The 25,305-nt window shown below is 37.6% G+C and overlaps 1 non-coding gene across 1 annotated transcript; it reads left to right on the forward strand.

Moving 5' to 3' along the window:
• The first annotated feature begins 22,339 nt into the window (after nucleotides 1-22,339).
• Nucleotides 22,340-22,446, forward strand: LOC122150208. Its single transcript, XR_006163540.1, has one exon. It is a non-coding gene; the product is annotated as a U6 spliceosomal RNA (small nuclear RNA).
• Nucleotides 22,447-25,305: the final 2,859 nt, after the last annotated feature.

Genomic DNA, 25,305 nt, shown 5'->3' on the forward strand with positions numbered 1-25,305 from the left:
TACTTAATAAAAATGGAATGATGAATAGTCCAATCATTCTAGAAAATATAATTTTCTCCAAAAAGGCACTTGAATGATGGACGTTAATATTAAAAAATGTATCAAGAACTGTAAAAAGGTAGAATTATATGCACACCTAAGGATAGGTAAAACCTACGTATTATTGTTGGTGTTGGGTGCGGTCATCAGTTCTGACTCATGGCAAGCCTATGTGCAACAGAATGAAACACTTCCTAGTCCTGTGCCATCCACAAAACCATTGCTATACTTGAGCCCATTGTTGCAGCCACTATGTGAATCCACCTCTTTGAGGGTCTTCTGTTTTTTCCCTACCTTCTACTTTACCAAGCATGATATCCTTCTCCAGGGACTGGTAACTTCTGATCATGTGACCAAAGAACAAGTGTGGCTATTCTCAATTCTAAAGAGCCTTCTGGCTGCACCTCATCAAAGACAGATTTGTTAGTTTTTCTGGCAGTCCATGGTATTTTCTGTATTCTTCACCAGCACCATAATTCAAATATATTGATTCATATTCATTATCCAGCTGTCACATGCATATGAGACTATTGAAAATACCATGGCTTTGGTCAGGAGGACCTTAGTCTTAAAAGTGACACTTTTGCTCAACTTCAATCTTTCAAAGATTTCCAAGGTATTATAGAATTAATTAATTTAGAAAGTTTTTATTTATTATCTACAATGTGCATTGTAATATCTTACCAGTAAAAGCGATCCAAGCAACACATGACATCTTTCCTTTCCTGACGATATTTATAGTATCTATTAGATTTTCACATGAATGAATGATTTTCAAGCAAAAAACACACTACAGAATATAATCAGCAAGCAAAACATGACACTCAAGCAATGTAAATAAGAGAGATAATTAGATGTGACATCAAATCAGGAAAGATAGCAAAGAGTTAAGCTTTATTATTTCAAACCTAATGACATTATTATTTTCAAATGAACAATATCTATAATTTGTGGCAACTCTCTACTTCAAAATGAGTACTGAAATGTATATATTTCATTTCAATATGTTTCTCTAAGCTTTGCACAGCTCATTTCCAGATTTCAGCACACATTCACACAATACATCCTATTTAAGGCCAAAAATATTCCAGATACCAAATATTAAAACTCTAAGATTGTGGTATAACATGGAAATGGTCTTTAAAGTTTTGCTTCCTGAAAAATCATAGATATAAAAACCTTACATTTCCTCCTCAACAGAACAGCCAACCTATTTCTTGGATTGAATCCCCTGAGCATGGAAAATTGCTAGACTATTGGTTTGGAGTATTTCTAGGACTGGTGCTGTGCTACCACTACTACTACCCAGGAATAATAGGCACTGCTAGTTCTTTAGTTATTGTTAGAGCTGCTACGGGTCTTTTAATAGGTTATTTAGAAAAAAGAAAAGAGGACAATTGACCCTGGGTGGTTTTCAAATAGTGATATTACTGGTTTGTTTTCATAGATTGGCAATACCCTACAACAGGCAATGTTCAAGAAATAAAATTACAGTTGTATTAACAGCTTCAAATTATGGGTGTTTTATCAAACCATCATGTGGGGGTTTTAGTGGTGCAAGAATGAGTGGTTTTAATTAGGCCCAAAGCCTTCCTTAGAAGGCTGGAGGAGAAAGTCTTCAGCCTATTAGAGAAAGAGAGAAGAATTGCTTTATCAATTTATGAAATTGCTGTCAGTGTCTAACAATAAAGGAGCCCTTTTTTGTGCAACAGTTAAGCTCTCAGCTGCTAACTAAAAGGTCAGTGCTTCAAACCCACTAGCCTCTCCATGGGAGAAAGACGAAGCCACCTGATTCCATAAAGATTGTTTGTTATTGTTAAGTGCCGTTTAGTCTGCTCCGACTCATAATGATCATACAACAGAACGAAACACCACCCTGTCCTGCGCCATCCTCACAATCCTTGCTATGCTTGAGCCCATCATTGCAGCCACTACGTCAATCCATCTCATAAAGATTACAACCCCGGAAACCCTATGGGGCAGTTTTACTCTGTTCTATAAAGCCGCTAAGAGTTGGAATAGACTCAACAGCAAAGGGTTTTTTTTTTTCCCCCTACAGCATCTATGAAATTATTCAAAGAATTAAAATGATAGGACTTCGTCCTTTACAATAGAACACGTTAAGATTATGGATCCTACAAGGGTGTGAGGGAGAGGACAGAGGATCTTCAGAAGCTGAATTGTTCTGGGTTCCTATATAATGAAAATAATCTTCTGAAAAGTTAACTAGCATATTTGGTTGTAAGCACTAGAAAATACCACAAACAAAATATTTGTATGGCTAATAAAACTCTCAATATTGAAAGCATCTATTTTCAAGGAATATAATCATGAAGTACTTGAAGTGAATTGGGAGGCAGGATTCACAAAATATTAAACATATCATAAACAAGACATTTGATTTATCCAAATACCATAAGTAAAAGATGAATTGCTCATTTACCAAGGAATACTTTCACTGAAGATTCTGACATCAGAAACCATGACAGGAAAGATCAGATCCTTCCTGATGTCATCCTAGGCTGAATAAGTTCTGGGCCACATACTGAAGTAGTTTGATACTCATTTTCAAGAAGTACTCAGACAAAAGATACCCTTAATATTTCACCTTTCTTTTATCCAAGAGAAATGTACAATTCAGCCATTTCATATTGTCAAGACCACTCTGACAAATATTGTTGTTGTTGTTGTTATGTGCCGTCAAATCGGACCCGACTCATAGTGACCCCTCCTTGGGTTTCCAAGGCAATATCACTACGGAAGTAGATTGCCCCATCTTCCTTCCAAGGAGTGGCTGGTGAGTTTGAACCACCAGCCTTCTGGTTAGCAGTCAAGTGCCTTAGCCACTGTGCTACCAGAGCACCTCTGACAAATATAGGCTGGTGGAAAACACTTGAATAAATTATACACTTATGAGTAATGACCAAGTTTTATCTGTAAAAGGGTGTTAACTGCCATAACAGGAGTGCAAGATTCAAATGTATTGATATGCAAAGTATCTCTTGTTTTTATTTTAGCATATTAAAACAAGGAACTTCATTGTGAACATTATGAAGTTGAGTGCAATTCATTATGGTAGTGCTGTTTTGTGCAAACAGAACAGACATAATCCACTTTCTAAGATTAAATTGAAACTTCCTTCTCCAAATGTTAAGCTAAAATTATGGGCAAAGCTCTTTTCTCAAATTTGCATCATGAGACTTAAGTCTGTTATTCTTTCTTCCTACAAGACAGGCTTCTGGGAGCCATATATACTTATCAGGAGCAAAATATTGTATTTGACATCTGCAATACACGTCTTTCTTGAGTTTTGCCCAAAATCAAAATAAAAGCTTATCATTATCCTCCTGAGGTGTTCTTGTTGTTAGGTGCCATTGAGTCGACTGTGACTCATAGCTACCCTATGTAAGACAGACCAAAACACTGCCTGGTCACACACCATCCTCACTTTCCTTGCTCTATGTCAATCACTATATCAATCCATCTCGCTGAGGGTCTTCTCTTTTTTGCTGACCCTCCACTTTATCAATTATCATATCCTTCTCCAGGGTCTTAGGAAAGATGTTGTTATTGTACAATCTCAAAAATATTATTAATTTCCAGAGTGATAGTGTCTGAAGCCATTAACCTTGTAGTAATATGTCCATTAAGCTCACTTTGTCCTACACATACAAGCATAAACTTTCTACTACATGGGAGAAAAGGAAAGTAGGAGGAAGATGATAAAGAAGGGAGGTAGAGGAAGAATAAAATATTGTGAAAAGGAGAGGTCACTAAGTGTGAAAAGTTGATCCTCTCAAAAGCAATGAAATTCTAAGGTTAGCATATCCTGATAATACTCATCAGAAGGTTCATGGGGAGCAATTGCTAAAATTACAAGACTCTGGAACAGGTATTGAACTTTTATGTTCTCTTTTATAAAACTCTCACTTTCTTTTTTGGCTCATTTAATGTGCTTTATTTGATTGCTGATTGGAGTATTTGACCCAGACAGTTCTCTTCACAGACCAAATGTTAAGCCTGAGAACCTTTAGCAAGCCACACAAGACCAGCCTTGAGATCCAATGACATCTTTGAACTCTAGCTCTTTTCCTCGGGCTTGATTAGAGATTTTATCCTGACTGCCAAAGGGGCTGGGAAGGTTTAATGAGAACTAGTGTTATTTCAGGATCCACTGATACAGGGAGGAGAGAAACTGCACAAATTAGAGACTAGCATGACTGAAAAGTTATGTCTAAAAAATAGTTTTAAGGAACCACATCATTATAAATCATGATATAAATAGACATGCAATATATAAAATGAGCATAAAGCATATGGAGAACAATCTTTGTGGATATTGTTAATATGAATTTTAAATGCAACCATAAATGTTTTTCTACCTCCAGTTCATAGCACTACAAAGATTTCAATCAATGGAAATTTTACCTTTTGAAAAGGAAAAATTTATCTACCAAATTTCATGTTGTTTGATGCTCTTTTTACTAAAGAACACTTTCTTTGGTTTTGATATGTAAGCTCCTAAAAATCACATATTTTCACTGGTGGTACCTTTCTGGTACTATTTTATTGGTTTTTATTAATATATAAAAAAACAAAACAAACTTTTTAAAGGAAGATATACAAATGATTTCTATAAATTACTACTTTCTGAACTCTGGTAAGTATGTTATTAAACATGGTCTTACCTCAGTTAGACTGTATATTTTTCTCTAGAAAAACAGGTAATTTAAAATTCAAAATCTGAACTAGAGATTTGTCCTCATTATCTCATGGTGCTGTAACAGAGATGGCACCAGTGGATGGCTTTAATAAGAAGAAATTTATTCTCTTGCAGTTTAGGAGGCTGTGGTTTTAGGTGTCATCAATTGGACTCCAACTCATAATGACCCTATGTACACAATAGTTGCTATGTTTGAGCCCACTGATGCAGCCACTGTGTCAATCCATCTCATTGAGGGTCTTCCTCTTTTTCACTGACTCTCTACTTTATAAGAAGGACTAACTTTGCTACTAACTTTATTAGAAGAATGAACAAATCTGTCTTGGAGAAAGTACAGCCAGAATGCTCCCTAGAAGGAAGAATGGCCAGACTTCATCTCTCATGCTTTGTTCATGTTGTCAGAAGGGACCAGTCCCAGAAGAAGTATATAATGCTATGTAAAATAGAGCCTCACTGAAAAAGGGGAAGACCTTCAACAAAATCCATTGACACAGTGGCTGCAATCATGGGCTTAAACATGGCAATGATTCTAAAGGTGACACAGGGCCAATGCAGTATTTCCTTCTGTTGTACACAGGATTGCAATGGGTTGAATCTGACTCAATGGCACCTAACAACAACCAAGCATGATGTCTTTCTCCAGGGATTGATCCTTCTGATGACAAGCCCAAAGTACGTGAGACACCATCTTGCCATTCTTGCTTCTAAGGAGCATTCTGGTTGTTTCTTCTGAAAAAAGATATGTTAATTGTTCTGGCAGTCTATGGTATATTTTAAATTATTTGTCAACAGCTTAGTTCAAAGGCATCAATTCTTCTTTTGCTTTCTTTATTCACCCCCCAGCTTTTCCATTCGTAGGAGACAAGTGAAAATACCATGACTTCAGTCAGGCACACCTTTGTCCTCAAATGACATCTTTGCTTTCTAACACTTTCAAGAGGTCTTTCATAGATTTGTCCAATGCAAATACATTGTTTGATTTTAAAATTACTGCTTCTGTGGGCATTAATTGTGGACCCAAGTAAAATTATATCTTTGACAACATCGTTATTTTATCCAATTATAATTATGTTGCTTATTGGCCTAGTTGTGAGGACTTTTGTTTTCTTTATGTTTTGATGTGACCTATACTGAAGCTGGAAAGTCAACTGCGAAGGAACTGTTTCAAGTGCTGAGGAGCAAGGATATCTCCTTGAGGACTAAGGTGCGCCTGACACAAGCCATGATATTTCCAATCACCTTGTATGCATGTGAGAGCTGGACAATGAATAGGGAAGACCGAAGAAGAGTTGATGCTTTTGAGTTGTGGTGCTGGCGAAGAATGCTGAAAGTACCATGGACTGCTAAAAGAACTAACAGATCTGTCCTGGAGGAAGTGCAGCCAGAATGCTCCTTGGAAGCAAGAATGGCCAGACTTCGTCTCACCTATTTTGGTCATGTTGTAAGAAGGGACCATTCCCTGGAGAAGGATGTCATGCTTGGTAGGGTGGAGGGTCGACGAAAGAGGGGGAGGCCTTCAACGAGATGGATTGATACAGTGGCTGCGATGATGGGCTCGAGTATAGCTGGGATTGTGGGGCTGGTGCGGGATCGGGCAGTGTTTCGTTCTGCTGTGCATGGGGTCGCTATGAGTCGGAAACGACTCGACGGCACTTAACAACAACAACAATACTGAAGCTAGTAGTATATAAATGCTTCAAGTCCTCAACTTTCAGCAAGCAAGGTTATGTCACCTGAATATTGCAGGTTGTTAATGAGTCTTCCTCCAATCATGATGCCATGTTCTTCTTCATGTAGTCCAACCTCTTGCATTTTTTTGTTTAACATACAGATTGAGTAAGTGTGGTGAAAGGATATAACCCTGATGTATATCTTTCCTGATTATAAAGCATGCAGTATCTGTTGGACACTTTTCTTTGGAAAAGGCACAAATACATATCTCTTCCAGTCAGTTGGCCAAGTATCTGTCTTTCAAATTTCTTGTCATAGCTCCCATTGGTTCTTGATAATATACTACCATCTGAAAAAGAGAATAAACAACCCCCCCCAAAAAAAAAAAAAAAAACTACTGCCATTGAGTCAATTCCAACTCATAGTGACCTCCATTGGGTTTCGAAGTAGGTAAATCTTTACAGAAGTAGATTGCCCCATCTTCCTTCAGTGGAGCAGCTAGTGGGTTTGAATTCCCAACCTCCTGGTTAGCAGACAAATGCCTTAAGAGCTAAGCTACCAGAGCTCCTTGAAAAAGAGGATAGAAGTCCAAATTCAATGTGGTAGCTCTAGAGGAACTCTCTCCCTGTGATAGCTCTGAAGGAAGGTCCTTGTCTCTTTTCAGTATGTGTGGGCCTGGCATTCCCTGGACATCCCCATGTGTCTTGGTATCAGTCCTGCCCAGGTTCTAGGAGGTTCTCAGCACAGGGACCTTTGTCCTAATGACACACTGCACTTCTGGCTCTTCTTTCTTTGTGATAGTAAATTGTGTCTTTTTCTGTTTAATTCTCTCTTCTTTTGTCACTTGTAAAATAAAACTTGATGCAAACCATAACTCAAGGCAACTCCCCTTACATTAGATCAGGGTTGTGACCTGAATAAGGTTGTTGCATCTCACCCTAATCCCTTTGCAGTTGATTGGCTGATCACATCAGGCTATAGCATGAAGAATGATTAAATCATTACATAACTGCTAAATTGTATTGTTACTTAACTGCTAAACCACTGAGAATCATGCCCCAAGCAAGTTGACACATATTTTGGGAGAACACAATTCAAACCATAACAAGATCCAAAACACTTAAATAATGTGGCGAATATTACCTTTAAAAAGTAATAATAAAAGGATAATAATAATACATTACCAATGGGATTATCTACTAAATTTGATCAAATTATGCAATAAAGGAGATCCATTCAATTATTCTATATATCTTTATCAAGTTATCCTAAATTATTCTATAAGTCTCTTGGATATAATTAGATAAGTTTTCTGTGTACATGAGGCATTATGATATTTCAATAACATTCACAATTTCCAAAGAGAACATCAAAACACTCAGAGGAGAGAAGCAGTACTGGGTTCTAACATTTCCTTTTAATGGTTGATAATACATAAGATGAATTTAGGCCCATATTATTTTCATCTCTGTCAGGATTTCATTGCTTTGATCCATTCAGCAAAACAAAGTTCAAAGTTTTATAAAGCTCAGGCATAGCTTATATGGCCTGCAACATAAGAAAATCTGCAGGAAACTGTTAGGAGGCAGCATGACTCTTTCTCACCTGGACCATTATTCTAGCAAATTGATTACCCCACCACTGCATGGAAGGCAAATTTGTACTGTAATCTCTATCAGTGCCCTAGTTTCCTCTTTTTTTTCTTCCTCATGTTTTAGCCACTCAATCTAATGCACCACTGAGACACTCCTCTTTACTTTTCTTACATGTTGTCTTTTCTTTGTTCAGAAAGCACAGATATGCTCAAGGAATACTAAATATTTTCTGTAGTTACTTCTGAAAGCAAAGTATTTTTAAACCAAGGAAACTGGTGTTTTAAAAAGATCTCTCTATTTTAATCCAATCCACCGGCACTGTTACAAAATATAATTCAAAAATATTTGCTTTAAATATTTAGCACCTACCAGTTGAACTTAAGACTTAAGGCTCTGAAATGTAACAAGATATAGACTTGATAGAAAATTGAACCAACAGAATGAATTTTAACCTTTAATTATAGTTAAAAATGGGAGCTTCACATAGCCATAAGTCAACAGTTCTCACTGCTCTGTATGTCTGAATACATTCACTTTGACTCTTATCAGCACTCAGCAAAGGAATGCTCAAGTGAAGGATTTTGTGAAGGTGTTTATTTGTCACCTAACATATGAACTAACTCTTCAAGCATCAATATGGCATGCAAATTTCACCCGCATTACATTAGCATTATGTATATGTATCTATATGTTTTTACAAACATACACAGAGATACTTTCAGCTTGAAAACCATTATTTTTAAAAAATATATTTTTGAGGCAGTTGCTGGGGAATCCTACAAGTTCTCTTTTTGCTTTTCAAAAATATTTAACCTTAGCTGTTATAAGATATAGGAGCTCTGGTAGTGTAGTGCCTAAGGCACTTGACTGCTAACCAGAAGGCTGGTGGTTCAAACGCACCAGCCACTCCTCGGAAGGAAGGTTGGGCAATCTACTTCTGTAGTGATACTGCCTCGGAAACCCAAGGAGGGGTTGCTATAAGTCAGATCCAATGCTACCACAGTAAGTTTGTTTTTTGGTTTTTTTTTTTTTGGTATAAGAGACAAGAGGTTATAACTGACTTTCTTTCTAAAATGTTAAAACGAGAGTTTACTCCTTCACCCTTCAGAGTTGTCACTTAGAAAGCTATATATATATAAGAATTATATTCATGGAGCCCTTGTTTTACTTTCTTGTTTGTTTCTTAGATTTTATTTGCTTTTAAACCTGAGATCACAGATTTAATCATAATAGTTTATTGAAAAAGCACTCTCATCATTGATCTATTCATGCCCTTTTAAATTTTGTCATTGTATTTATTCATTTATTATATAATGAAATCTATGAACTTTCTCTCCAGATCAAGATGTAAAACCAAACGTTTACATTGATTGGGGGTTTCTTCCTTCTATCCTCCCCTGCTTCATCTTTCCTCAGAAGCCATCCTTATCCTCAATTTTGTGCTACTCATCCCTTCCTTGCATTATCACACATGTACATGATTAATATAACTGATATCACTAAAATGAGTGCGAAAAACATTGAATTGACATTTGTTGAGTTATGTCTATTTTTTAAATACCAAAAAAAAAAAAAAAGGAAAATTAAAAATAAAACTAGTGAAGACCTGGTTTCTCAACACTCAGAGGTCAGATTCTCAGTCACCCCAATCTCTGAACATGAGGCTCTTTGTGACCTCAGCACTGAGTGTTTCATGTAATCTCTCCAATACTGTGACCTTGTATTATTCTGAGAAGGCAGGACTATTATATTTAACTCTTCAGTCTCTTAAGTGCATCATCTTGTGGGACAGATGCTCAGGGGAAGGGAAATTTGCCAAGAAAGGCTTTAAAAAGACACAGTAATTAGCTAGAGACATCATTCCTCCCCCAGGACTAAAGAAAGACAACATTCCTGGTGCACTGTGTGGAAAAAAGTGCCCTTTTAAAATATACCATAACTCTCTGCACTTTTTAGCTCTCATCTACCAGGCACATAATAACATTCCTTCCCACACATGTCCACAGTAGGTCAAATATCGATTTTGAAGCTGGATGAATAAAATAAAACATTTGTGAAAGAGCAAATATCAGTCACATCCAGCCAGCCAGATATTATCAAATATCAAGCAGCCAGCATTTAGATTCTGTAGTGTTCAAACTGTCAGTAATATGACCTCTATGAATTTAAACTCAGATTCTTCTCATACTTATCTTTTATACTTGAGGAAATTTACCTGCAAAAACAAGATATATTACTATATTTTCCTATGAGATCATTCATTTCCTTCCTCCCTTCCTTTCTGTTCCTTCCTTCCACAAAAAATGTATCAGTTAGTACTGTAGTAAGTTACAGCATGGCATTATGCATTAATGTGTTTTGGTTTTTTTTTTTAATCTATAGAAATGATTAGGAAATTATTGGGATCCAAAGGAATGGAATCTGACCTATAATACATAATCATTTAAGACAGCAAAAGCTTATTCCCTGTAATTAGTTTTTCTTTGTTTCAGCTATCTTTTCTTCTTCTATGTCCCAATTCCTTTACTAATGACTGTGTTATAATTTTTAATGTCTCGTTATGTAGGATATTTAGGCACTGTGTAATTTCTTGACATTTTCTTTTACTCTATTTCATTCATTTAAAAACATTGACTATTTGATTTACTAATAGAGATCACTCACCTGTCAGTTTGTCCTATTGTGGTGGCTTGCATGTTGCTGTGAGACTTCACACTATGCCACTGGTATTTCTAATACCTGTAGGGTAACCCATGGTACATAGGTTTCAGCAGAGCTTCCAGACTAAGACATGCTTAGAAGAAGGAGTTCATGTATTTCTCAAAGAATTGGCCAGTGGAAACCTTATGAATATCAGTGTCTGATATATTATTAGAAAACTTTATGAATAGCCCTGAAACATTGTCTGATATAGTGCCAGAAGATGAACCCCTCAGATCAGCAGACATGAAAATACAACTGAGGAAGATCTGTCTCCTCAAAGTAGAGTCGACCTTAATGATGTGGATGGAGTAAAGCTTTAAGAACCTTCATTTGCTGATGGGGCACAACTCAAAATGAGAAGAAACATCCATTAAAAACTGAAACATGGAATGTAAAAAATATGAGTCTAAGAAAATTGGAAGTTGTCAAAAATGAAATGGAACACATAAAGATCAATATCCTAGGCATTAGTGAGCTGATGGAGTAGTTTTATCCATTTTGAATCAGACAACCATAAGATCTACTATGCCAGGAATAACAAATTGAGGAAGAATGGTGTGGCATTCATCGTGACAAAGAATGTTTCAAGATCTATCCTGAAGGACAATGCTGTCAGTGACAGGATAATATCCATATGCCTACAATGAAGACCAGTTAATACTATTATTATTCAAATTTATGCACCAACCACTAAAGCCAAAGATAAGGAAATTGAAAATGTTTACCAACTCCTGCAGTCTGAAATTGACCAAATATTGCAATCAAGATATATTGATCATTGCTAGTGATTGGAATGCAAAAGTTGGAAACAAAGAAGAATCACCAGTAGTTGGAAAATATTGATGCTGGAGATCACATGATAGAATTTTGCAAGACCAATGCCTTATTCACTGCAAATACTGTTTTTCAACAACATAAATGACAGCTATACACATGGACCTCATCAGATGGAAAACACATGAATCAGATCAACTACATCTGCAGAAAGAGGCAATGGAGCACCTCAATATCTTCAGCCAAAACACGTCAAGGAGCTCACTACAGAACAGAACATCAATTGTTTATATGCAAGATCAAGCAATCAGCCCTAGGATATGAGTGACCTCAAGACCAGAAGAACTAGATGGTACCCCGCTACCAATGTCAACCACTCAGGAAGGCATCAAAACTGGAGAGCCTGGATAGAGTGGGAGGGAAAATGTGGAACAGAGTTCAAAAACACAATAACAACCGGAATTACTGGTCAGATGGAGTATGGTGGGACACCCGAGACTACGACCCTGGAATACACTTCAGGCCTGGATAAAACTCACTCCCAAGGGCTGACTCTCAGCCCAACAGTAGTAAGACTTACATGCAGAACACCCAACCCAGGGTGATGCACCTACCTACCCTATGGAGATATATCCCTTGGAGCAATTGGCCATGGGGCACCAGAAAGGCAACATTCACATGAAGGAAAAGCAGGACAGACAGGATAACATAACTAAGAAGGGCATAGGATGGGAGGATCACTGGGAAGATAGAGGAGGAGAGTGAGTTAGGGTTGGGGATGGTAATTGGGGAGTGAAACCAAATGTACATGAACTGTTGAATGTAAAACAAATTCTGCTCTGTAAATTTGCACCCAAAACACAATTTTAAAAAAAAAAAGGTCCATGAGAGATAAATTATGACCTTGATAGTATCCCTCCTGAATTTAGAGACCATCTAAAGAATAGATTTGATGCATTGAACACCAATGACCGAAAACAAGAGGAATTGTGGGATGACATCAAGAACCTCATCCATGAAGGCAGCAAAAGGTCATTAAAAAGACAGGAAAGGAAATAAAGACCAAAATGGATATCAGAAGAGACTATGAAACATGCTCTTGACAGAGAGTAGCTAAAGCAAATGGAAGAAATGATAAGATAAAAGAGCTGAAAAGAAAATTTCAAAAAGCAGTTCAAGAAGACAAAGTCAACTATAGTGAAATGTGCAAAGACCTGGAGTAAGAAAACTAAAAGGGAAGAACACATTGGCACTTCTCAAGGTGAAAGAACTGAAGGAAAAATCCAAGCCTCAAGTTGCAATATTGAAAGATCCTATGGGCAAAACATTAGATGGTGCAGAAAACATCGAAAGAGAAGGAAAGAATACACAGAGTCACTGTACCAAAAAGAATTTGTTGATGTTCATCTATTTCAGTAGGTGACATATGATCCAATGCAATAAGAACCAATGGTATTGAAGGAAGAAATCAAAGCTACACTGAAGATATTGGTGAAAAATGAGGATCCAGGAATAGATGGAATACCCATTGAAATGTTTCAACAAATGGATTCTATGCTGGAGGCACTCATCTTTGTCAAGAAATTTGGAAGAAAGCTACCTGACCAACTGACTGGAAGAGATCCATATTTGTACCCATTCCAAAGAAAGGTGATCCCATAGAATGTGGAAATTATCAAACAATATAATTAATATCACACACAAGTAAAATTTTGTTGAAGATAATTCAAAAACGATTGTGGCAATATATTAACAGAGAACTTCAGGAAATGCAAGTTGGATTCAGGTGAGGTCATGGAATAAGGGATATCATTGGGGATGTCAGATGGATCTTGGCTGAAAGCGAAGAATACCAGAAAGATGTTTCCTTGTGTTTACTGGCAATGCAAAAGCATTCAACTATTTGGATCATAACACATTATGGATACCATTGAGATGAATGGGAATTCCAGAACACTTAAGTGTGCTCATGAGGAAATTTTACATACCAGGAGGCTGTCATTAAATAGAACAAAGAGATATCACATGGTTTAAAATTAGGACGGGAGTGCATCAGGTTGGTATTCTTTCACCCTACTTATTCAATCAGTATGCTGAGCAAATAGTCTGAGAACTGGGAGTATATGAAGAAGAACATGGCATCAGGATTGGAAAAAGGCTCATTAACAACCTGCAATAAGCAGATGACACAACCTTGCTTGCTGAAAGTGAAGAGGACTTGATGCACTCATTGATGAAGATTAAAGACTACAGTCTGCAGTATGGATTGCACCTCAACATAAAGAAAACAAAAAGCCACACAACTGGACGAATGAACAGCATCATGATAAATGGACAGAAGATTGGAGCTGTCAAAGATTTCATATTCTTTGTTTCCACAATCAATACCAATGAAAGCAGGAGCCAAGAAATTAGATGTCTTCAGAGTAATCCCTCAGACAATCAGACACTATGAGAGAGAGATGCAATAGATCTACTGTCTCTGGACCATAGTACTGGGGACACCAGACTCAGGTGGCACAAGAAAATACATAAAAGCCTTGCTCTGCATCCTACATTGATGAATAGTGACTGGGGTCTTAAAAGCTTTCAAGTGGCCATGTGAGATGCAGCTAACAGTCTACTAGTGCTGGAAGTGAAGAAGAACACGCATTAAAAAAAGGGGGGGGGGCATTTGGAAGCAATAAGCCCTAGGACACGATGGCCCTTGAGACTATGATGGCCCTTGAGATGGTGCCCAGCTACTAATGCCAACCACTCAGGAAAGTTTCAAATCTGGAAATCCTGGATAGAGTGGGAGGGAAAATGTGGAACAAAATCCAAAAACTCAATAATGACCAGAATTACTGGTCAGATGAAATCTGGTGAGACCCCTAATCCTGGAATACATTCTGCACCTAGAATAAAATGAACCCCAGAGGCTGGCTTCCAGTCCTATTGTTAATAAAATGTACACACAGACCACTCAACCCAGGATGACACACCCACATACTCTATGGTAACACATCCCTTAGAGCAATAGACCACAGAACACCAGAGGACCAACATTCAAACTGAGGAAATGCTGGACAAACAGGGGTGCATAAATACGAGGGGCAGAGGGAGGGTTACAAGGTAGGAAGGGGAGGAGACTGGGTTAGGGTTGGACATGGTAAATGGGGCATGAAACTAAATGTACAGGTAACACTGAATGTAAAACAAGCTCTTAAAATTAAAAGAAAATTAAAAAAATCAGATGTCTTATTGCACTGGGCAAATCTGCTGCAAAAGACCTCTTTGAAGTGCTGAAGAGCAGGAACGTCTCTTTGATAAACCAAGTCATGGTATTTTCATTTGCCTCTTATGCATGTGAAAGGTGGACAATGAATAAGGAGCATCAAAGAAGAGTTGATGCCTTTGAAGAATACTGAAAGTACCATGGACTGCTCAAAGAACTAACAAATCTGTCCTAGAAGAAGTGCAACTGGATTGCTTGTTGGAAGTGAGAATGGCCAGACCTACTCTGGTGGCATAGTGCCTAAGGCATGTGACTGATTACCAGAAGGCTGGCAGTTCAAACCCATCAGCCATTCATTGGAAGGAAGATTCAGCAATTTACTTCTGTAGTCATACCTCCTCAGAAACCCAAGGAGCGGTCGCTATGAGTCGGATCTGACTCTACAGTGGTGAGTTACTTTGGTCATGTTGTCAGAAGGGACCATTCCCTGGAGAAGGATGTCATGCTTGGTAAAACAGATGGTCAGCAAAAAAGGGGGAAGGCCCTCGTGGAGATGGACTGACACAGTGGCTACAACGATAGGTATATCAAGGATAGTGAGACTGGCACAGGACCAGGCAGTGTTTCTTTCTGTTGTACATAATCATTATGAGTGAGAGCTGACTTGACAACACCTTACAACCATAGCGATCCTTTGGTTTGGAATGAATTAGAGAATGAGCTGGAAAACTCCAGCATTTATGGTAGAGTGTCTTCCAAACTATACTTGGGAAAAAGGCCTGGCAATCTACTTAAAAGATCAGACAATGGAAACCTTATGGATCACAAAGATCCTTTCTGCAACTTATCATTGGAAAGGTGTTTTACAGGACAACATTCCATTCTATTATGTTTATTGTATGTAAGCTAACAACATGCAGCAAAAGCAAATTCCAAAAGCCAAAGAAACCATGACCTTTCCAGGGAATAGTCTCATTATAGAGAAAGAACTATTTATTTCTTCTATGCTGGGAGATAAAGTGGGAAAAGGACATTAAAGTGCTATTGTGAAGGACTGGGAAGGTCTTTTGAAGAATTTGAACATTATACTAGAGTACATAGCATAGTGCCTAAGGCACTTGACTGCTAACCAGAAGGCTGGCAGTTCAAACCCACAAGCTGCTCCTCAGAAAGAAGATGGGGCAATCTACTTCTGTAGTGATACTGCCTTGGAAACCCAAGGAGGGGTTGCTATGAGTCAGGTCTGGCTTGACGGCACATAACAACAACAATAACTAAAGTACAGCAGTCATATTATGTTTACTCATCCAATTAATAAATGTTTATTGAGGGTCTACTATGTGCTGTTCTAAGTGCTAGGGATACAGCAGTGAAAAACAAAAACAAAAATCTCTATCTTCATGGAATTTACCTTCCATTCTCTCACCCAAATGTCTACCAGATGGAAGCAGATAACCTAAGTAAATGAAGCTATCCAGGAGAAGTCAGGAGGGACTGTAGGCTGAGAACAAGGGCAAACTCTCCTACTCTAGCTGATGGTTACCTTGTCAGAATGAGGGCTCAATACTATCAGATCATTAATATGTCAAAAGGACACAGAAATCTGATTTTTTTTTACTCTCTCAATTTTGAAATGTTGACAAATTTGTATAAATTAGCATGTTTCAACAGCCAAAGCATTTCTAAGGGTCATATATACCTCAAAGTCTCCAATAATTTACTTTGAACAGGATTATTCTTATGATAGCACATGGCGAGAACTAGCAGAGGGGCGTACTAAGGGCTTCTTCTTGTTGTTGTTATGTGCCATCTAGTCAGACCTGACTCACAGCGACCTCTCCTTGGGTTTCCAAGGCAGTATCACTACTGAAGTAGATTGCCCCATCTTCTTTCTGAGTCACTGAGGGCTTAGAGACCAATTAAGAGACTCTCATTACTCGTTACAAGTGAAGGTCAGAATGATGAAACTCCAGAAAAGAGTCATAATAGTGAAACTAGAAAGAAAGGATACTTGACAGACTTGTTATACCAGACAAAGGAGAAGAATGAAACTTGCTGTTCCATGATAAGGAAGGTGCTTAGGCCATTGACAGAGTATTCTTTTCTCTTACTGCTGCTGCAATCACTAATCAACCTTGACAAAATAAAATAAAAGGAAAATTTGTTCTGCAAAGTACACGTCTTGGTTAAGCTAACACCAGTCAACATAATATACTTCAACTGCAATGTCCTCACAAATAAGTTTATTGTTCACTCATATCATGCTTGGTAGGGTGGAGGGTCGACGAAAGAAGGGGAGGCCTTCAACAAGATAGATTGACACGGTGGCTGCGATGACGGGCTCATGTATAGCAGGGATCTTGGAGCTGGCGCGGGATCGGGCAGTGTTCCGTTCTACCGTGCCTGCGGTCGCTGTGAGTCGGAAACGATTCGAGGGTACATAACAACAACAACAAAAAAAAAAAACTAGAAGGCACGTGCCTTTCCCGTCCTGATTCAGGGAATTAGGTTTCTTCCTCTTGAAACTATACCACATCATAAGGTCCCTGAGTCCTTCACTCCAACTCAGAAGACAGCTACAGAGGCTGAAGTAGCAAGCATGGAGGTTTCCGTGGGCATAATCCAGAAAAGCAGTTCACATCTGCCCACATTTCATTGAGCAGAACTTAGTAACTAGGCCAAACTTCATGCAAGGGAGGTAGCTCTGTGCATCCAGGAAGCAGAGGGTAAGGAAATTGATGAACTGGCCAGTCTGCCACCCTGTAGGAATGTGTACTTACTCTATTTGAGCCCATTTTCTCAACTATAAAATGAAAGGTTTGATTTGCATGCTTTATGAGATTCTTTCCAGGTTACTTAATTTATTAATATGTGAGTATATGAAAAACTCACTGCCATTGAGTCTATCCCTACTCCTAGCTACCCCTCCTTGGGTTTCTGAGGCTATATCTCTACAGAAGTAGACTGCCCGGTCTTCCTTCCGAGGAGTGGCTGGTGGATTTGAATTAGACCCCACTGAACGAATTCCGAGATGTATTAAAATTATAAAATGACTGATGCCACTAATTCTAGGTTAACACCTGCAAAGATCTCTCTCCAGTTACTGTACATAATCTGAATATAGATATTTGTACTCAGAATGGTGAATTTATCCTTTAAAAAACAAAAATGCTAATGTTCTGACTTCTACTGTATTTTCTTCCACCATTGGGTTATAATCACCCACTTGACTATAAGAAGAAATAGTGGGTTGTTTTTTTGTTTGTTTGTTTTTTACCCGGGATTTATTCTAGGATATCTATGAAATGATATTATGCCCTTTCTTAAGACAGCTTCTTATAACATTCTTTCAATTGATGAAAAAGAATGTCCAAGTTATATATTTCACAGCATTTTGTTAGCAATTATCATAATGCTGATCACCTATGATGGACTGACATTACACGATATTTCCTTCCTGTGTTTCTAGATAGCCTTAGATATTCCTATAGTAATGGCAATGAATATGTACAAAAGGATAATGTGCTTCTTTAGACTTTTATTTAATTAACACTGAATAGGAAAGTACTCAGAACAAATAAAAGATGAACAGCTCTTTCTCTTCATTCTCTTGTTCTCTCCTGTTACTAACAAAAATCATTTATAATTTCATCTTTTCCTGCTGCTTCTCCAAAATCCCAGTTTTAAACTCAATCAAAAGATGCCAACATATTCCAAAGTGAGAGAATGCTTTGGATTCTACAGTCCTCCTGTCTTCCTCATCTTTAAAGGATTTCATGTCTTTTCTTTCCCAAGCTGCCAGTTATGCGGAATTGTTCTGAAATGTGAATGATTTTTTTTTGTGTAAATATGAGCTACCATCAACTAGAGTAACAATAAGAACTTCACACTTGTCATTTACTGAGACCTGTCTTTTGAGCCCTGTCAGTCATGCCTCTACATATGTGTTTCTTGGTTGGAGCAGCGTTGTTTTATGGCAGCTTCTGTTTAGGAAGTCATGTCGCTATTTGGCATTTATGTAGTTCAGCTGTTAGGGAGTTGGGATAAGAGGAAAGAAAACATGTAGGAGCGAAAGTTTCAGGAGCAAAGAGGGAAATAGAAAGGGGCTTTAGGTTATGAAATAACAATACCAACCATGTGGCCTCAATAAACTACAGGCATAACCCCTCCACTCAGGAAAGACACTCTGTGACAGAAGACCAGATGCAGATCACACCCATCCCAATGACCTGGGTGGCCGCGTGCTATTGCACAGAGCAAGTGCTGCATAAAATACTAGCAGTTATGCTCACCTTTCAATATTGTTCCTTCCTTACAACACTGATCTTGATTACAATGTGTGCTGCTAAGCTCAGATGTGCTTAAAGCAAAGACAAAGAGACTATGGAAAAGAGAGGCATATGAAAGGAAAGCTAAACACTATGGTTCCTAAGCAGGGGTGAGAGAACTGTGCATGATTCACAACGGGGGTTCACATATGCCCGGAAGTTCAGAATACATATCCAACATTCATCTGGATAAAACTGTATACTTTGGGGTTCTTTTATTTTAATGGGAAAATAACAACAAATGGGAGCGGTCATTTCCTGGACTTTTCAAACACTTTCAGCTCTTTATTAGTTTTAAATCACCGGGACACTGTAAGTTTAAAGATTTGGGGTTCAGGGAGAAGATTTTTTGGAATTTATAAACAAAGAGAATGCAAAATAAATTGCATCCATTTTCCAAATAACTACTCTTATTTAACTTTGTGCTTACCAACAAGAGAATGCCGGGTTCTTGACATATTTTAAGGAGCTCTGGTGGCACAGTGCCTAAGGCATTTGCCTGCTAACCAGAAGGTGGGTAGTTCAAACCCACCAGCTGCTCTGTGGAAGGAAGATGGGGCAATCTGCTTCTGTAAAGATTTATCGCCTCAGAAACACAATGGGGGTCACTATGAGTCTGAATCAACTCTATGGCAGTGAGTTTGGTTTGGTTTGAGAGATATTTTAGAAGATGGGATTATGGTTGTATGTTGTCGAGTCAGTTCTGATTTATAGTGGCCTTCTGTCTAGGTCAGAGTAGAACTACCCCAGAATTTCCTAGGCTGTAATCTTTATGGGAGCAGACTGCCACATCTTTCCCCTGCAGAGAGGCTGGTGGGTTTGAACCACTGACCTTTTAGCTAACCACTAGACCACCAGGGCTCCTTCATATAGGTTATAAATAGATGTAAATCAGTAGAGGTAAAGAATTTTACAGAAGTCTAAGACCTATTTTCTTCCACTCTGCAGCTGCTCCACTTCTTTAACTACAGGCAGTGGTGGGTTACCAGCAAGATGAGTTCCTATATGTGTTTTTAAATTGAATTTGTAAGTAAATTGGAATAGGTGCAGATGGTTCTTATTTAGCATTACTTTAGGGAGCTCTGGTGGTGTAGTGCCTAAGGCATTTGACTGCTAACCAGAAGGCTGGAGGTTCAAACCAAACCCACCAGCCACTCCTCAGAAGGAAGACTAGGCAATCTACTTCCCCAGCGATACCTCCTCGGAAACCCAGGGAGGTGTCATTATGAGTCAGAAAACGACTCGACTATAGGGAGTTTAGTGTAAGAAAAGAGCTCTGGTGGCGTAGTAATTACAGCATTTGGTTAATAACAAAAAGGTCATCAGTTCAAACCCGCCAGCTGCTTGTGTGAGAAAGATGCGGCAATCTGTTTCCTTAAAGATTTACAATGATTTAAAAGCTATACGTGTAGCAAGTGAAGATGATTGTGATGAAGAATTTGTTGCAAGCAGGTTCAATCATTTTAAACCAAATCCATTGCCATCTACTCGATAGGGACCCAACAGGACAGAGTAGAACTACCCATAGGGCTTTAGAGAAGCAGACCGACTCATTTTTCTCCCAGGGATCAGCTAGTGGGTTTGAACTAGGAACCTCTGACCTTTTGGTTAGGAGCAAAATGCTGTAACCATCACACCACCAGAGCTCCCCATCCTTTCAAAGTAAGGGCAAATTTACATGACATTAAAGGGCAAGTAGCAGTTGTTTTAAAATGGGACATTTGTAACCCAGGGACTTACTATAAATAACTTATCTTGCAAGTCATGCATTTTTAGATTTTTTGTGAAATATATACTGTAATTACATCTATATGCCAATATTTTAAGCCTTAACACACTAGCAAAATATCTCTTATTAACATTTTAAATAAAAATATTAACATTTTAATATTTATGTACTAATATTTTCATATTATCTTAATGGAAAACCTCCTTAAAACAACCAAATACAGGTAACTATGAATAACCAATTGGAATAATCAGACTTTAAGATATGATTACAACATAATATATATAGCAAATTCTCATCCATTTCCAACTTCTTTGGACATACATGTATTCTGGCTTCGTTTATGCCTATCCATTCTTAGTTTTAAAATATTAACTAATAACTGAAGTGACATATCCTTTATGGCTAAAATTATCTATGCAGCATACATGTACTGATAATGACCAACACAGGAATGCTTTGTATTTGTACACCAGGAACAATGTTCTTACATTTAATATCTCTTCACATACAATGGGAAAAATTGTCAGCCCAAGGTACATAAAGCAATTTTCACACACTTATCATTTCCATATTTTCAGTCATTGGCCAAAGCAGAAGAGTAAATTAAATTGCCTTGCCTTTCTCTTCTACACTTAAAAACTGTATTTTAATAATTCCTTGAGCCTTAGAACTTTATTATTTTAATATAACAAAATGGTTACCTGACCCATAGAGTCAATTTTTTTTCTTTAAAAGCTAACAAAAAAAGATATTCTTAAGGTAAGAAAATACTAGATGACTAAAGTTAATGATTAATTAACATTTTAGGGCTTCAAAAACGAGGTTAGAGTTGGACATATGTTGAAAACAGGATTTCTAGTTGTATTATTTTATTTTATTATTTTATTATTGATAATTATTTCTAGTATAGATAATAATTGTCATACTATGCATGGCAGGAAATGACAATTACTAAGTTTTCTTTTCCAAGGGGGATTAAAAATATAGTGTTCCAAATTTACTGTTGTAAATAATGGAGTCCTGGTAGTTCAGTGGTTAAAGCACTTGGCTGCTAACTAAAAGGCTGGCAGTTCAAAAGATCGGAGGTTCAAACTCACTAGCTCTATCAGGAGGAAAGATGCAGGGGAAAGATGTAGCAGTCGAATTCCATAATGATTACAATCTTGGAAATCCTGCAGAGCAGTTCTACTCTTTCTTACAGAGTCACTGTGAGTCAGAATCAACTCAATGCCAATGGATTTGGGTTTTCTGTTTTGTTTTGCGGGAGATGGATATCATAAAGAATAGGAGCCTGGATGGCAAGTGGTTTGTGATGAACTGCTAACCTAAAGACTGGCTATCTGAACCCCCGAGCAGCTCTGATTACAGCCAAGATAACCCTACAGAGCAGTTCTACTCTGTGACACACGGTGTCCTCATGAGTCAGAACTGACTCAATGAAAACGAGTTTGATTTTGGTTTTATTATAAATAATACCCCTGGAGATTTAATAAATAAGTCCTGTAAGAAGTTTGCAAAATAGTACATAGCCATATCTTACTTTTAAATACTTTGTAAGTGTTCATTTTGGCTACAGACATACTACTACTGGAGCAATGCAGGGAAGATTAGCATGACCTATATATATGGATGACACATAAATTTGTGAAGTGATTCATGTTTTTCAGAGGTTTCCAGTGACCAGATAGGTGTGTGAAGGGTACTGACTGTAAAGAGGTCCAGTGGAATTTGGGGGGAGTAACAGAGATGTTCCATATCATAATTGTAGTTGGGGTAAAACAACTACATACACTTGTCGAAACTCATCACATTGTACACTTGAAACTGGTGTATTTTATATAATGTATGTAAAAAATTATACTTCAGTAAAGATGGACAAGAAGAATTTTTAATTTAAAAAAAAAAAAAAACTTTTGTAAAATTCTGATTCTTTCTCCTCTCCCATGCATTAATTGGGGTTATATGGTTTCATGAAAGGGCAGACTTTTACCCTCTTTTTTCTTTCTCTTGAGGAATTCAGGCATGGCAGAACTGGCCGATCTTACATGCATGAGCCATTTGCAAGTAGATCAAAACTTACCAAATTTAGATATTGAAGTAAATATGTATTTTAATGCAATATCTAATATTATAGTTTCATAGCACCTAATTAAGGCAAATATTGTGGGAACTTAAAGTGGAATGATCAATAATCAACAATATGCTGCCCCTCAAAAATAAAATATTTTGGCAACATTCTCTTCCTACAAGGAAACTTTGGATCATAAAAATCTATTTTTCCAACCCCTGATTAGATCAAAAATTTTAATACATAAACCCATGCATGTTATAAACACAGAATGGATGTGTGTTTGTGTGTTTGTGTGTTTGTGTATGTGTGTATATCTGTTTGTTTGGCTCAAGTAAAGTACACGCACAATGACAGAAGTTTGTTTGGTGAGATTAATATAATGTGAAAAGTGTAACTTTTATCCTTTCTCCTTTCAGATTTTTTCTTGGTACATCAGTCCAATGAGGTGGGAACATTGAAGCTTGAACAGAAAACAAAATTGAAGCTAGACAATAGAGAAGACTGATTAGCCCCCATGTTATCAAGTAAATGTCAATACCAAGGAGCTACTGGGCTTCTGCACTGTCTTCCTCTAAACTTTTAGCCTTACATCCATCAAACTTCAAGATAACTATCCATCATGGAGTCAAAGTGGCGAACAACTGTGTGGTCCTTTGATAAGGGATAGTGCCAAAATTTGTCTCTTTCTCTTCCCACAGATCGCCTCTAATGGGGTAAGGCCAGGCCACAACAGCTGCAAATAGCCCAAAGGCATTCTTTAGTGTAAAATAAATTCTCAGCAAATATTTAGAATAGAAATCTAAGTAACTCTCAAAAAATGTCTAAATTCAATAAGTATGTACTTGAGTGTTTTTTGCCAGGTGTTTTCTTTTTAAACACTAGTTTTGATAAGGCTAATTTTAAGTATGATGAAATAATAGGATTGTGATAAGTTTTAAAATGTCATGAAATTAACAATTCCCTGAGACCTAGAATGCAGAATTCTATAATCTGAGTAGTATTTAAAATCCAAGATGATATTGACATTTATGAAGTGATCTATGCATTTATATGTATGATAGAAAATCCATGCCATTCAAAAATGAAGATTTATACTCACCAAATCTCTAAAAAAATACTCAGCCTAATTTATGAAGAATTCTTAGCAACAAAGAAAATGATCATGCTATAATATTAGGAGAAAGAAAAATTCAGAATTAGGAGTTATGACTATAATTATATTAAAAATATTTACAGAAAAACTGGCAGAAAGATTATAAAGTATATCAATTGGTTATATTTTAAGTATATGTAGAAGAGTCAGATTATGGACTATCATTTTGTCTCTATTTCACAAATGCTTTGAAAAATAGAAATATTATTTATATTTCTATTATTAAATAAAATTTCTATTTTAAATATTATATATATATATTTATTTAGATCCCTGAGTAGCACAAATGGATTACTCTTAGCTACTATCCGAACAGAACAAGGGGACACTACATGGTTTAAAATCAAGAAGGGAGTGCATCAGGGTTGTATTCTTTCTCCACACTTATTCAATCTATATGCTGAGCAAATAATCCGAGAAGCTGGACTATATGAAGAAAAACGTGGTATCAGGATTGGAGGAAGAATCATTAACAACCTGAGATATGCAGATGATACAACTTTGCTTGCTGAAAGTGAGGATGACTTAAGGCACCTACTGATGAAGGTTGAAGAATACAGTCTGCAGTATGGATTACATCTCAACATAAAGAAAACAAAAATCCTCACAACTGGACCAATGAGCAGCATCACAATCAATGGAGAGAAGATTGAGGTTGTCAAGGAATTCACGTTGCTTGGTTCTACAATCGATGCCAATGGAAGGAGCAGTCAGGACATTAGACGACGTGTAGCATTGGAAAAGTCAACTGCGAAGGAACTGTTTCAAGTGCTGAGGAGCAAGGATATCTCCTTGAGGACTAAGGTGCGCCTGACACAAGCCATGATATTTCCAATCGCCTGGTATGCATGTGAGAGCTGGACAATGAATAAGGAAGACCGAAGAAGAGTTGATGCTTTTGAGTTGTGGTGTTGGCGAAAAATGCTGAAAGTACCGTGGACTGCTAAAAGAACTAACAGATCTGTCCTGGAGGAAGTGCAGCCAGAATGCTCCTTGGAAGCAAGAATGGCCAGACTTCGTCTCACCTATTTTGGTCATGTTGTAAGAAGGGACCATTCCCTGGTGAAGGATGTCATGCTTGGTAGGGTGGAGGGTGGACGAAAGAGGGGGAGGCCTTCAGGGAGATGGATTGATACAGTGGCTGCCATGATGGGCTCGAGTATAGCAGGGATTGTGGGGCTGGCGCGGGATCGGGCAGTGTTTCGTTCTGCTGTGCATGGGGTCGCTATGAGTCGGAAACGACTCAACGGCACTTAACAACAACAACAACAACTATCTGAAATGTCAGTGGTTTGAATC

This window comes from Orycteropus afer, unplaced genomic scaffold (assembly GCF_000298275.1).
Source record: "Orycteropus afer afer isolate SDZICR_OR568_19922 unplaced genomic scaffold, OryAfe1.0 scaffold00105, whole genome shotgun sequence".
Classification (NCBI taxonomy): domain Eukaryota; kingdom Metazoa; phylum Chordata; class Mammalia; order Tubulidentata; family Orycteropodidae; genus Orycteropus; species Orycteropus afer.